Source organism: Vombatus ursinus, unplaced genomic scaffold (genome assembly GCF_900497805.2).
Source record: "Vombatus ursinus unplaced genomic scaffold, bare-nosed wombat genome assembly UNPS02014816.1, whole genome shotgun sequence".
NCBI lineage: Eukaryota > Metazoa > Chordata > Mammalia > Diprotodontia > Vombatidae > Vombatus > Vombatus ursinus.
The window spans coordinates 10,717,570-10,733,289 of NW_020954594.1; the positions used below are offsets into that span (position 1 = coordinate 10,717,570).

At 37.8% G+C, this 15,720-nt stretch overlaps 1 pseudogene; it reads left to right on the plus strand.

Moving 5' to 3' along the window:
* Nucleotides 1–10,956: 10,956 nt before the first annotated feature.
* LOC114023137 lies at nt 10,957–11,424 on the plus strand (annotated as a pseudogene).
* The last annotated feature ends 4,296 nt before the right edge of the window (nt 11,425–15,720 follow it).

The window sequence follows — 15,720 nt, forward strand, 5'->3', positions numbered from 1 at the left end:
TCTTTTCTTTTCTTTTCTTTTCTTTTCTTTTTGCCTTTGATTTCACAGTGCCTAGCTGCTAGCACAATGTTTTGAACATAAAGGGTATAATATAAGTATTTTTTGAATTGAATTGAATTGGTGTAGGGGTGGGGAACCTGTGGCCTTAAGGCTGCATGTGGACCTTTGGGTCCTCAAGTGCAGCCCTTTGATTAAATCCAAGTTTGGCTGCACTTGAGGACCTGGAGGGCCACATGCAGCCTTGAGGCCACAGGTTCCCTACCCTAGTATAGTGGATAGGTCACTAGACTTGGATTCAAGAAAATCCAGGTTCAAATTCTACCTCAGACACTTAGCAGCTGTGTGACCCCCGAGGAAGTCATTTAAACTCTCTATATCTTAGTTTCACCTGTAAAATGGGATTTATGGCCAAGCCTTTTTCCAAATCTAAATCTTTTATGCTATAATTCTGTGAATTCAACTGGATTGAATTGAATTGAATTGAATTGAATTGAAAAGTCTAAGGCTGGGACGCTTTGGGACTGATGGAGAAATCTAGGTGAGAGAGATAAAGAAGCAGCATGGGAAAGAGGACTCTCAGGTGGTATAAAATTAGCATTCTGTGTCTGTGGTAGCTAAATGTCTACAGCCCTTCTTCTCCAGGTATAAGATTCATATCTGCTACATAACCCACCTCAGATAGATTATTTTACTCAATCAGTCAAATAATTAGATTTTAATAATAATAATAATAATAATTAGCATTTATATAACACTTACTATATTCCAGGGATTGCACAAGTATTATCTTATTTCATCCTCACAACAACCATGTGAGGCAAGTGCACCTATCCTCATTTTACATTTGAGGTAACTGAGGTAAATCAAGGTTAAGTGACCTAACCAAGGTCACATAGCTAGTAAGTATCAGAGGCCAAAACTTAGGACTTCCTGTCTCTAAACCCAGCACTCTATCCCCTGAACCACCTGGGTCCTTACTAATAGGTTTAGGTGCTAGCTTGTAAATTCTCAAAAATAAAGCTTTTAAGTAAAAATGTCTAACTATCACAGAATATAAAAGTATGAATGATCTAGAAGCCACCTATTGAAATCCCTACCTGACTAAGATGAATAATCATCTACCCTCTACTTGACACGAAGAACTCACTACCTCTTAGTGCAACCCATTCTATTCTGCTTAAGCTCCAATTATTAGTATTTTCCCCTCATATCAAGCCCAAATCTTCTTCTTTGTCATTTCTATCCATTACTTCTCATTCTGTCCTATGGGACCAAACAGAACAATCTAATTCTTTTTCAAGTATTTTCCAAATACTTGAAGGCAGCTATCATCTTTCCCCTGTGACTTTTCTTCTCCAGAGTATGTATTCCCAATTCTTTGAATTTTTTTTTAATATGGTATGATCTTGAAACTCATTTGCATGTTGATTGCTCTAATCTGGGTGTTTTCCAGAGTTTACATGAAACATTGAACAATGAAGGAACATGAAAACAATTAAGTAAATACAAAATAAGCACTCCCTAAAATATAATGCCCATAACTGAACACAATTAATTCTCCATGTTGTCTGATTAGAGTGGAGGACGTCAGGGTTATCTTCTTCTTGGTCCTGGGCACTATGACTCTTAATGCAACCTAAGGGTACATTATCTGTTTTGGGTGATGTATCACTTTGTTAACTTTTACTGACCTTGCAGTTCACTAAAACCAGAGACTAAAAGAAAAAAAAATCTGTATATGAAAACATGGCTCTTTGTAGCCTGTCATGACCAGAAGTTATAGAATCATGTACTTAGGGTAGATCTGAAAGAAGATCTAATCAAATTCCCTTATTTAACTTATGAGAAAACCGAGGGAAAGAGAGTTAAAAGACCTGCATAAAATTATTCAGCCAGTTAAGGCTTGAGCCAAAAGTAGACTCTGAGTCTGCCATCGATTTTATCATGTTCAATGTAGTTGATGCACAAAATATTCCAGTAAAAATCACATTGCTTTTTGACAGGAAAGAATGATTGAGGCTAGAAAGCAGGCTAGTTCCAGGCCAGTCCACTGTCATCCTGCCTGGCCCTGAAGTTCTGGGAAACCTACTACGAAATTCTTGAACCTGGAAGACAAGAGAAGAAAAACAAATACATGTTCTCTCATTTCAGAAAGAAAGTTTTTTGTTGTTTTTTTTCTTTATTTTTTTTTTATGATTGGATAACATCCTTACAAAATAAATTTTCTTCATCGGGATCAGCAGAAAGGAAATACACTAGTGTTAGTGTTATAAATGTGTCTGAGTGTGGAAGCAGAATGGGACTCTAGCCATTCTCATCCACTGTCCCCTGCTTTTCTCCATCCTAGGGGTGAGGAACCTGTTGCCTTGACGCTGCATATGGCCTTCTAGGTCCTCAAGTGCTGCCTTTTCACTGAATCCAAACTTCACAGAACAAATCCTCTTAATAATATGATTCATTAATAGAATATTATTGTGTTATAAGAAACGATGAGCAGTCAGACTTCAGAAAAACCTGGAAAGACTTACATGAACTGATGCTGAGTGAAGTGAGCAGAACCAGGAGAACGTTGTACACAGTAACAGCCACATTATGTGATGACTAACTTTGATAGACTTATCTCTTCTTACCAGTGCAAGTATCTAAGACATCTCCAAAAGATTCATGATGGAAAATACTGTCCACATCCAAAAAAAGAACTATGGAGTATGAATGCTGATCAAACCATATTATTTGCTCTCTCTCTCTCTTTCTCTCTCTCTTTTGTTTCTTCTTTCTCATGATTTCTTCCATTGGTTCTAGTTCTTTACAACACGACTAATGTGGAAAAATAGGTTTAATATAAATGCATATGTTGAACCTGTATCAATTTACATGATATCTTGGGGTGAGATGGGGAGAAAATTTGAAACTCAACATCTTATGGAAATGAATATTGAAAACTAAAAATAAATAAAAATTTTTTTTAAAAAGGATTTGTTCTATAAAACTTGGACTCAGTCAAAAGGCTGCACCCAAGGATCAAGAAGGCCACATGTGGCCTCGAGGTCACAACATTTTAATCTTCCCTTACAGCTGTACAAGTATTCTCTGTATTCTCCAATGGAAGCAAGTGGGTATAGCAGGACACAGATCTGGAGGTCAAAGAATCCTCAAAAGGTTTATGTTTCATAACCCTCATGCCACCAACAAAACTGCACATGATCTAAGGTGACTTTCTAGGTAGCTAATTTCTTATTCTCTTTGTGAACGCTGCTGGTCCTAAAAAGATTCTTTACAGGGATGCTGAACATAAAATATCTGGAAATTAGACATTGCCTTGGAACACTCTATGTCCTTAGGTATAAATGGCACCCTTGAGCAAGAATTAAACTCCCACTCCCTCTTTCAGAGTCAGGAGTCGCCACAGTTCCCTGTTAGTTTTGTGAGTCTGTTTGCTTAGCCATCCTTGACAATAAAAGACTTCTTTTTATTTGGAATAGTGTGTATGGGCAGAACACAATAATTTGCCCTTTGTCCATTCAGTTTTAATCTGAGAAATAGATATCAGAAAGTAGGCCCGAAGCATCATGGGACTGAGTGATTGGATTGAGGAGATACATTTTTGTAGATTCTGTTCTTAAATCTCTCCAGGGAAGAGGTCTCAACTGTCCCTTGGTGACTGTTCTAGTCACCAAGTAATTCTTACTCTTACTCACATAAGTAACCAATCCCTCTCTGCAGGGTAGTGTAGTATTTTTTTTTATTATTTGTTATTTTTGTTATTAACAGTTGGTCTATTAACATTTATTAAGCACTTGCTATGTGCCAAACCCTGGGGAATATAAGTAGAAAGAAAAGTAGTCTTTTCTCTCAAAGAGTTTACAGCTAATGGGGAGAAACAAAACATAAAAGGAAAGTGAAAAGGGGTTTGGGGAGGATAAAGGTAATGGGAGTATGGTAGAATAAGTTGAGAGTGCAGCCTGGAGAGGAATGAGAAATGCTCGGCCTGGACCTTCTCCTTAAATAGAGGTTCTTGGAAGAACCATCTGATCAGAGGGAAAGGCCACAGGGATTGAGGGTACTTTCAATAAATGAATTTCAGGGTTGGAATGAGGCTTCAGGATGAAGAGCCAGTACATGGTGAGGTTTCATGATGGCAGAGGAAATCCTAAGCCTGTACTGGAGTGGCACAAGGGCTGGACTTCCTTAATTTAAATCTGACCTGTACCTCAGAGAAGATCCATATCAATTCTGCTGACCTTCAGAGCTTAGAACACACAAGCTGTGTATTGTGGGATCCAACCTTAGAATTACGTATTTAGAGCTTGAAGGGACCTTCCTTAGAAGTCATCTAACCTGACAATCATTTTACAGACATGGAAACTGAGTTCCAGAGATGTTAATCCATGAGGCAAATTTAGAACCTAAAGTCTTCTGACTCCAAATCTAGAGCTCTGTCTACTGTGCTATACTGTGCTTGATTGGCCTCAGGCCAGAGCCAGCCAGGCCTGACTCGTGATCTGTCCAGATGTCACAGGCAAAGCTTAGAGATTGTCTGCTGGGATCTCTGGTGTCTTCTTTCTTCTCTCTTCTACTGAGTGAGTAAAGATCCTCCTTTGCTCTTCTACTTCTTTTGGGCCTCTGCATAACAAGCCCTGCTGAGCCCACCGTGGTTACCGGTTGGTAATTTATTTCCATCCTTCTTAGAATCCCCAGTTTCCTTCAAGATTATGCTCAAATACCACCCTCTGCAGGAGGCCTTTCCTGGTGCTCTTAACAGCCAATGCCTCCCCTCCAAAGTTACAATCCATCTGCTGTCTGTCACATGTTGTTGTTCAGTCACATCTGACTCTTTGTGACCCCATTTGGGGTTTTCTTGGTAAAGTTACAGGAGTGGTTTGCCATTTCCTTCTCCAGATCATTTTACAGATGAGAAAACTGAGGCAAACTGGAATTAAGCACCCAGGGTCACACAGCTAGTAAGTATCTGAGACTAGATTTGAACTCAGAAAGTGGCTCCAGGCCTGGTGTTCTACCCATTGTGCTACCTAGCTGCCCCTGTCACAAAGTAGGCACTTAACAAATATTTGCTAATTGATTGATCTATCTGACTTGTATCTTGTATATATATTTGTGCACAGTGCCTGTTCTCCCCCACCCCACCCAATTAGAATGCAAACCTTGAGGACAGGGACATTTTCTTGCTCTTTCTTTGTATCGCCATCACCTAACACAGTGCCTAGCACATAAGTGCTCAAGAAATGCTTGCTGATTGATAGAGGGCTATTATAGAGGTTTAACATTCTCAATTTACATATATTGAGACTATTAAAATGTTTGTTATTGAGCTGAATATTTCTCCTACTTCTCATTAAATATTTCTTTTTCCCTTGAGCCAAACTACATGTTTATTCAATGGGGCTCAACCTGCCAAATATACTATTGCCCATTACCCAAGTGACCCCTAGCCAGAAGGAACACTTGCCATTAGAGAAAAGCAGGTCCTGTTTGTAAGCGTTCGTCAGCTGTTGTTTACCTAATATTTGGTAAGGCATAAATCCTGTAGCCCAAGACCCCACTTCCCTAAATATGCTGAATATCTGCTAAGTCCAAAAGAAAGCAGTGCACAAGATCTCGCTGAACAAATAGATCCAGCAATGGAGTGAGTACTTTAAATTTATTGACTTAAACCAGAGCTTCATGGAGAAAAGGAACTGGAATAGCTCACAGAACAGGTCACTACTTTGCACAACATCGCCTAAGAAACATTGAGAAAAAACGAATAAGATTTCTCATTTAGATGTAAATACTGTGGCTTTAAGGTTACCAGGGACCTTTAGAAACATCAGATAAAGCATCAGTGGAGAAGCCAGAAGCCCTAATAGTAGATTGAGAGAAATATGGCATCATTTTCTACAAATTTGTATATGATTATTCTACTTCCCTCCTAAGTGTCTACCCATCTCCTGGTATACATCCTTAAGAAAACCTTGGACTACTTTTCTGGCAAAAGACATGTTTTAATATTAATAGAAGTTCAGAAGGGTACATAAAAACAGGGCAATTCTGTTATTACCTTATCAAATTTAATATATACTTTAAAAGGATAGAAATTTCATGAATAGAGGTTCATGGTTTCTATAGAATCTTCTTTCTTGTTCTATGGTGAAATGTTTGTTTTGAGGATTGTTAAATATATAATAAAAAGAAAATTAATTTTTTAAGGGCAGGTCTCATAGAACCAGAGTAATTTTATAAAATAAATGAGGAGACTTTTCTTACTGGAATGCTCAGTCTTGGGGATAATGTTAAGTAACGTGTTCGTGTATGTGTGTGTGTGTGTGTGTGTGTGTATTTGTAACTTTTGTTGTTGCTGTTATTCAGTCATATCTGACTCTCTGTGACCTTATTTGAGGTTCTCTTGGTAGAGATACTGGAGTGGCTTGCCATTTCCTTTAGCTCATTTTACAAATGATGAAAACAGTGTTAAGTGACTTACCCAGGGTCATACAGTTAATGTGTTTGACACCGGATTTGAACTCATGAAAGTGAATCTCTCTGATTCCTAGCCCAGTGCTCTATCCACTGTACCACCTAACTGTCTAATTTATTTGTAACTAGGATTTGCTTTGCTATGCTTTGCTGGAAACCTCAGATTTTGGTTATACTTTTTCTTCTTCACTGAAGTCCTTACTTACCATAGCTAGAAATGACTAAGTTTTGAAAGCTAGGTCAACAAATCTAGCAGGTACTCTCAAACTCTGAAAAAGCATTCAGTGTCTTCCAGTGTGTTTATTCTCTGAGGACTAGACCAGCTAAATAAAAGAGGCTCACCCCGAGTCTAGATCCCCCTGATCTTGGATTGTGAGTGAATACAGGACAAAGTTCTAACCACTTCCATAGCTTCTCTAATCAGTATAGTATAGGCAGTCCATTATAAGGACTACACACCCAGAAATACCTCTAGGGAAAGTTAAGCCCAGAATGAATAATTCAGTCTTGTTCTAAGTAGTATAAACGTATTCTATCAGGTTCAAACCAATCAACCGACAAGCATTCATTGAGTATTTACTGTGTGCCAGGGATAGAGAGGTGCTGGTGACACAAATGCATAGAATGAATCAATCCTTCCTCTCAAGGAGCTTACATTCTAATGAGGAAGACAAGAAATACATACATAAATATACAGAACAAGAACAAGAGAATAATACAAAGAAGGTAGGTAGGGCAGTGGATCAGGAAGACAGCTTTGTGAATGCAAATCTAGTCTCAAACTCTTATTAACTGTATTACCCTTGGCAAGTCACTTATCCCAGTTTGCCTCAGTTTTCCTCATCTGCAAAATAAGCAGGAGAAGGAAATGACAAATCATTCCTGGATCTTTGCAAGAAAACCCCAAATGGAGTCATGAAAAGTCAGACATACCTGAAACAACTGAACAAGGACAACAATACAAGATATGGTAGTAAAATATAAGATATTGTAGTTAAATTCAAGGTGGGCAATAATAGGGAGTTTCAGCTTTAAAGAGAAAGGAAGTTGAAAGGATAGCCTAAAGAATATGTGTGAGGGGGATGGAAGGAGCTGGAAGAGATAAGATCACTCCATCCTTTTTGTCTTGGCAAGGGTGCATATTAAATCAAGTCAACAAACATTTATTAAGCATTTATTACCACCCCAAGCATGTATATGATATCTTCAATTCTTCTTTTAACACTAGCTGACAGTTTTATTTCTCTTCCCCCTCTGAGTAAGCACACAACTACCTGGGGTTCAGGATACTCCATCCCTTCCACCAGAAGGAAGTAGCTTAAGTTTTTTTTTTTCTTCCTTATCTCCTAGGAGCAGCTCTGGTCACAGACATGTTTGTATCTAGGATAGTTATAGCTGCCTTGTCAACACCCTAGAAGTAGATGGCCTTCAGATTCAAGCATGAGTATAAAGTGTCTAAAGCTCATGGAACCTCTATGGGCGTCTAGTAACTATAGGGACCTGTAATATAAGGAACCCTGAGCATGGAATCAAAAGACTTTGGTTCAAAACCTAGCTCTTCCAAAATTGATTTTGATTTTTGTTTTGCTTTTTAGCCTTGTGACTAAGGGCAGGTCACTTAACCTCTCTGAGACTCACTTCCCGCAACTGTAAAATGGGGTAATTTATTGTACCTATTCTATTTGCCTCACAGAGCTGTGGTAGCATGCTGAATTTAGGAGAATACATTTAAGGTACTTTGCAATTTATAGAGCAATACAGTAATACAAATTAAAAACAATTGAACTTACCCTTTTCTAAAAATTGGACATACAATCTAGTATCCATAAAGCACTAGGGTCTATCAAGCACGTGTATCTTGTGGTTTGACCTGCTGATACACATCGTCAATCCATTAGCAATGGTGGCATTCTGGACTTGCGACCCCTACTCCACATTTCTACCTCTAGATCTAGAGATAGTAATCCACAAAAAAACAGATTGGCCAAATTGGAAAAAAAAACCAAACAAGAACACTGAAGAAAACAGCTCCTTAAAGAGTAGAATTGGCCCTTTCCCCCAAGATGGTGCCAAAGGTGAAGAAGGAAATGGTTGTTCTCCCCAAGACAGAAGCTAAGTCCAAGGCCTTGAAGGCCAAGAAGGCAGTATTTAAGGATGTTCATAGCCACAAAAAGAAGATCTGAACATTCCCCACCCTCTGTTGACCCAACACACTAAGGCTTCAATGGCAGTCCAAATATGCTTGGAAAAGTGCCCCTCAGAGAAACAAGCTCAATCACTATGCTATCATTATATTACCCTATTAGAATTTAAGTTTCATAAGGGTGGAGCTAAAATGGCAGAGAAAAGTCAGGAAGTTGCTTGAGCTCTCCCCATTTTCCCTCAGAAATAACATTAAATGAAGCCGCTAAATGGATTCTAGTGGGAAAGTACCTACAAAAAAATGGAATGAAACAATTTTCCAACTTAAGGTAACTTAGAAGGACTTCAGAAAAGGTCTGTCTCACTTGGGTAAAAGGGGAACATGGCCCAGTGCAGGTGGTGTCTGGGCAAGCCAGCAGGAGACTCTTAGCCATAGAAGAGATTAGCAACCAAGGCCCCTTGGGCTTGACTCAGCAGGCCAGTGGCACAGCAGGTCAGCTGTGAGACTTCCAGCCCCAGTACAGAAAGCAAAATGCCAGCCTCAGAACCCTGGCCACAATAAGTACAACTAGGCTAGGCCACTCCAGCTCAGTGTGCAAGCTGCCAGCACTTGAGGCCCTAGTGCAGAAAGCCAGTGACCAGGCCCCTGGCCCTCAGCTCAAGAAGCTTGAAACAGTGCCCCAGGAGCAGAGCTCAACTTTAAAAGTCATGAAATAGGCTAAAAATGAACAAAAAACAGAGAAGAGCCCTAAACATAGAGAGCTACGATGGTGACAGGGAAGATCAAAACACAAATTCAGAAGATGACAACAATGTCAAAATGCCTATGTGCTAAGCCTCAAAGGGGAAAATGAATTGGTCTTAAGCCCAAGAAGCCTTCTTGGAAGAGCTCAAAAAGGATTTTAAAAATCAAATGAGAGAGGTAGAAGAAAAATTGGGAAAAGAAATGAGAAGTATGCAATAGAGAGTCAAGAGCTTGGAAAAAGAAGAACAAAAATTGACAAAAGAGAACAATTTCTTAAAAAAATACAATTGGCCAAATTGAAAAAAAATATCCACTGAAGTAAACAACTCCTTAAAAAGAATTGACCAAATGGAAAAGGAAGTACAAGAGCTAACTAAAGAAAATAATTCCTTAAAAATTAGAATTGGGTAAGTGCAAGCTCATGACTCTATGAGACATCAATAATCAGTCAAATAAAATCAAAAGCATGAAACAAAAATAGAAGAAAATGTAAAAAACCTCATTAGAAAAACAACTGACCTGGTATATAGATCCAAGAGAGACAATTTAAGAATTATTGGACTAACTAAAAGTCATGTTAAAAAAAAAAGAGCCTGGACAGCATTTTTTAAGAAATTATCAAGGGAAATTGCCCTGATATCCTAGAACCAGGCAGTAAATGGTCATTGAAAGAATCTGTTGGGTAGAATGAAGATGGCAGAGAGAAGCCAGGAAATTGCCTCAACTTTCCCCAGTTTCCCTCAGAAACAACATTAAATAATGCCTCTAAAAGAATGCTTCAGTGACAGAATCCACAAAAAAACAGAGTAAAATGATTTTCCAGCCCAAGAAAACTTAGAACGACTCCAGAAAAGGTCTGTCTTACTTGAGTAAAAGTGGAGCAGAGCCCAGCACAGACAGGGTCCAGACAATCCAGCGGAAGGTTCTTAGCCATAGAACAGATCAACAACCAAGGCCCCTTGATTCTGGCTTAGCAGGCCAGTGGCACAGCAGGCCAGCTGTGAGGCCTCCAGCCACAGCTCCACAGCCAAATTGCCAGCCCCAGAATGCAGGACACAACAGGTGTGACTAGTCTGGAACACCCCAGTACAGCAGGCAAGCTGCCAGCACCTTAGGCCCTGAAGCAGAAAGCCAGTGACCAGGACCTTGGCCCCCAGTGCAAAAAGCTTGGGACAGTGCCCTCTGTGCCCTAGGAGCAGAGCTCAACTTTTAAAAATAAGCAAAAAAAATATGACAATAGAAAACTACTTTGGCAACAGGGAAGATCAAAACACAAATTCAAAAGAGAACAACAATGTTAAAATGCCTACATATGAAACTTTAAATGAGAAGATGAATTGGTTTCAAGGCCAAAATGCCTTCTTGGAAGAGCTCAAAAAGAATTTTAAAAATAAAATGAGAGAAGTAGAAGAAAAATTGGGGAAAGAAATGAGAAGTATGCAATAGAGAGTCAACAGCTTGGAAAAGGAAGGACAAAAATTGACTGAAGAGAACAATTCCTTAAAAATTACAATTGGCCAAATTGGAAGAAAAAAAAAACAAGAACACTGAAGAAAACAGCTCCTTAAAGAGTAGAATTGGCCCTTTCCCCCAAGATGGTGCCAAAGGTGAAGAAGGAAATGGTTGTTCTCCCCAAGACAGAAGCTAAGTCCAAGGTCTTGAAGGCCAAGAAGGCAGTGTTTAAGGGTGTTCATAGCCACAAAAAGAAGATCTGAACATCCCCCACCTTCTGTTGACCCAACACACTAAGGCTTCAATGGCAGTCCAAATATGCTTGGAAAAGTGCCCCTCAGAGAAACAAGCTTGATCACTATGCCATCATTAAGTTTCCCTTGACCACTGAGTCTGCTATGAAGAAGATGGAGGACAGCAACACCCTTGTCTTCATTGTGGATGTCAAGGCCAATAAGCATCAGATCAAGCAGGCGGTAAAGAAGCTCTATGACATTGACGTGGCCAAGGTCAACGCACTGATCTGGACTGATGGAGAGAAGATGGCCTATGTCCAATTTGCTCCAGACTATGATACTTTAGATGTTGCCAACAAAATTGGAATCATCTAAACCATGTCCAGGTATCCCACCCCACCTACAATAAAAAGTTTTCCAATTAAAAAAAAAGTAGAATTGGCCAAATGGAAAAGGAGGTACAAAAACTCACTGAAGAAAATAATTCCTTAAGAATTAGAATTGGGCAAGTGGAAGCTAATGACTGTATGAGAGATATCAAGAATCAGTCAAATAAAATCAAAAGAATGAAAAAAAAAGAAGAAAATGTTAAAAAAAAATCTCATAGGAAAAACAACTGACCTGGAAAATAGATCCAGGAGAGATAATTTAATAATTATTGAACTACCTGAAAGTCATGATCAAAAGAAAAGCCTGGACAGCATCTTTCAAGAAAGTATCAAGATAAACTGCCTTGATATTCTAGAACCAAAGCACAAAATAGTCACTGAAAGAATCCACTGATCACCTCCACAAAGGGATCTTAAAATGAAAACTCCAAGGAATATTGTAGCCAGATTCCAGAATTATTAGATCAAGGAGAAAATACTGCAAGCAACCAGAAAGAAATAGTTCAAATATCAAGGAGCTATAGTCAGGATTACACAGGACTTAGTAGCTTCTACTTTAAAAGAATCAGAGGGCTTGGAATATGATATTCTGGAAAGTAAAGAAGTTTGCCTTAGAACCAAGAATCGACTACCCAACAAAACTGAGCATAATCTTTCAGGGGAAAAGATGGACATTCAATGAAATGAACTTTCATACTTTCCTGATGAAAAGACCAGAGCCGAACAGAAATTGATATTCACTCAAGAGAAGCATAAAAAGGTAAACAGAAAAGAAAAAAAAAACATGGTATTCAGTAAGGTAAAACTGTTTACATCCCTTCACAGGAAGATGACACTTAAGAACTGTATCTCTGTTAGGACAGTTAGAAGGTGTATACATAGACAGAGGGTGTGGGTATAAGTTGACTTTGATAAGATCATATAAAAAAAATTAAGAGGTAAAAAAAGTATTATACTGGGAGAAAAGGAAAGGGAGAGGGAGAATTGGGATAAATTAAATCACATGAGGAGGTGCAAAAGACCTATTATATTAGAGGGAAAAAAGGAAAGGGGTGAGCATTGTTTGAACTTACTCTTACTGGATTTGGCTCAAAGAGGGAATAACATACACAGTCAATTGGGCACAGAAACTTATCTTAACCTAAGGGAAGTAGGAGAGGAAAGGGGAAAGAAAAGGGAGGGGGGTGATAGCAGGGAGGGCAGATTGAGGGAGGTGGTGCTTGGAAGCAAAACATTGATGAGAAAAGACAAGGTGAAAGGAAAAAGAAAAGTATAGACAGGGAAAAACAAGATGGAGAGAAATACACAGTAATCACAACTGTGAATATGAATGGGATAAACTCTCCCATAAAATGGAAGTGGATGGGAGAGTGGATTAAAAACCAGAATCCTACAATATGTTGTTAACAAGAAACACATCTGAAGCAGAGAGATACACATAGCATAAAGGTAAAAGGTTGGAACAGAATATATTAAAGTTTCAGTTGAAGTAAAAAAGCATTCCCTGTAATGGCAATAAGTTAGAAGATTTTCCAATAAAATCAGGAGTGAAACAAGGATGCCCATTATCATCACTATTATTCAAAATTGTATTAGAAATGTACTTTAGCTTTATCAGTAAAAAAAGAAAAAAGAAATAAAAAAATTAGAATAGGCAATGAGGAAATTAAACTATCACTCTGCTGACGACAAGATGGTGTACTTGGAGAATTCTAGAGAATCAACCAAAAAACTTCTTGAAATACTTAGCAACTTTAGCAAAGTTGCAGAATGTAAAATAAACCCGCACAAATGATTGACATTTCTATATATTACTAACAAAGCCTAGAAGAAAGAGTTAGAAAGAGAAATTCCATTTAAAGTTACTGTAGACAGCATAAAATATTTGGGAGTCTACCTGCCAAAACAAACCCAGGAACTATATGAACATGATTACAAGACACTTTTTATACAAATAAAGTCAGATCTAAATAATTGGAAAAACATCAGTTGCTCATGGGTAGACCAAGCTAATATAATAAAAATGACAATTCTACCTAAATTAATTTACTTATTCAATGCCATACCAATCAAACTACCAAACATTATTTTATAGAGCTAGAAAAAATAATAATAAAATTCATCTGCAAGAACAAAAGGGCCAGAATATTAAGAGAAATAATGAAAAGAAATGCAAGGGAATGTGGCCTAGCTATTCCAGATCTAAAACTTTATTATAAAGCAGCAATCATGAAAACTACTTAGTAATGGCTAAGAAATAGAGTGGTGAATCAGTGGAACAGGTTAGGCACATAACACACAGTAGTCACTGACTATAGCAATCTACTGTTTGATAAACCCAAAGATTCCAGCTTCTGGGATAAAAACTTACTATTTGACAAAAACTGCTGGGAAAACTGGAAAATAGTATGGCAGAAACTAGGCATAGACCAACATCTTACAGCATAAAGATAAGGTCAAAATGTGTACATGATTTAGACATAAAGGATGATACTATAAGCAAATTAAGAGAGCAACGAATAGTTTACCTGTCAGATCTATGAAGAAGGGAAGAATTTATGACCAAACAAGAAATAGAGAACATTATGAAATTCAAAACGTATCATTTTGATTACATTAAATGAAAAGTTTTTGCACAAACAAAACCAAGATTAGAAGGGAAGCAGAAAACTGGGAAAGAATTTTTACAATCAGTGTCTCTGATAAAGGCCTCATTTCTAAAATATATAGAGAACTGAGTCAAATTTATAAGAATACAAATCATTCCCCAATTGATAAATGGTCAAAGTATATGGAAAGGTGGTTTTCAGATGAATAAATTAAAGCTGTCTATACTCATATGAAATAATTCTCCAAATCACTATTGATTAGAGAAATGCAAATTAAAACAATTCTGAAGTACCACCTTATACCTATTAGATTGGTTAATATGACAAAAAAAAGAAAATGGTAAATGTTGGAGACGTGGGGAAACTGGAACACTAATGCATTGTTGGTGGAGCTGTGAACTGATTCAACCATTGTGGAGAACAATTTGGAACTATACCCAAAAGACTGTAAAACTATGCATATCTAGCAATACCACTACTAGGTTTATATTCCAAAGAGATCTTAAAAAAAGGGAAAAGAACCTACATGTACAACAATATTTATAGCAGCTCTTTTTTTGGTGGCAAAGAATTGTAAATTGAGGGTATGTCCATCAATTCTAGAATGGCTGAAAAAGTTGTGGTATATGAATGTAATGGAATACTATTATTCTATAAGAAATGATGAGCATGCGGATTTCAGAAAACCTATGAAGACATACATGAACTGATGCTAAGTGAAGTGAGCATAGCCAGGAGAATACTGTAAACGGTAACAGCAAATTATGGGAGGATCAACTTTGATAGACTTAGCTCTTCTCAGCAATATAATGCACTAAGACAATTCCAAGAAGCTCATGATGGAAAATGCTATCCACATTCAGAGAAAGAACTGTGGAGTCTGAATGCAGATCGAAGCATACTATTTTCTCTCTTTTTTTCTCTTTCTTGTTATTTTTCCCTTTTGTTCTGATTCTTCTTTCACAACATGATTTATGTGGAAATATGTTTAACATGATTGTACACATGTAACCTATATCAGAATGATTTCTGCCTTGGGAGGGCTAAGGGGAAAGGGAGGGAGGGAGGGAAGGAGAAATATTTGAAAATCAAAATCTTATAAAAATGAATGTTGAAAACTATCTTTACATGTAATTGGAAAAGATAAAATATTATTAAGTGAAAATAAAAGAATTTAAGCTTCCTAAGGGCAGACACCATTTACTTTTGTATTTGTATCCATAGTCTGCCACTTAGATGCTTAATAAATCCTTTTAAAAAATTCATCCATCCACCTACCTATTCATCTATTCAGTGGCTTACCTGGGCAGCTCACTTTTCAGACTTTCATCACATAATGCTTTTAAATGGTATGATGGAGGAATTTTTTTTTCCTTTTATCAAAGCATCTTTTTCTAGATATATGTGTGGAATAGCTACCAGGTGGTGTTTGTTAATGTGCACTAAATAATTAAGTACCACACAGATTTTAATAAAGAAAAGATGAACTCCTGGGCAAGGAGTTGTGGAATCATTGAACATTATAACTGGAAGGAACCTTGTTCAGTCATGTCTGACTCCTGGTGACCTCTGGACCATACCATGCCAATACTGTCCGTGGTGTTTTCTCAGCTAAGACATTGGAGTGGTTTGCCTTTCCTTCTCCAGGGAATTAAAGCAAACAGAGGCTAAGT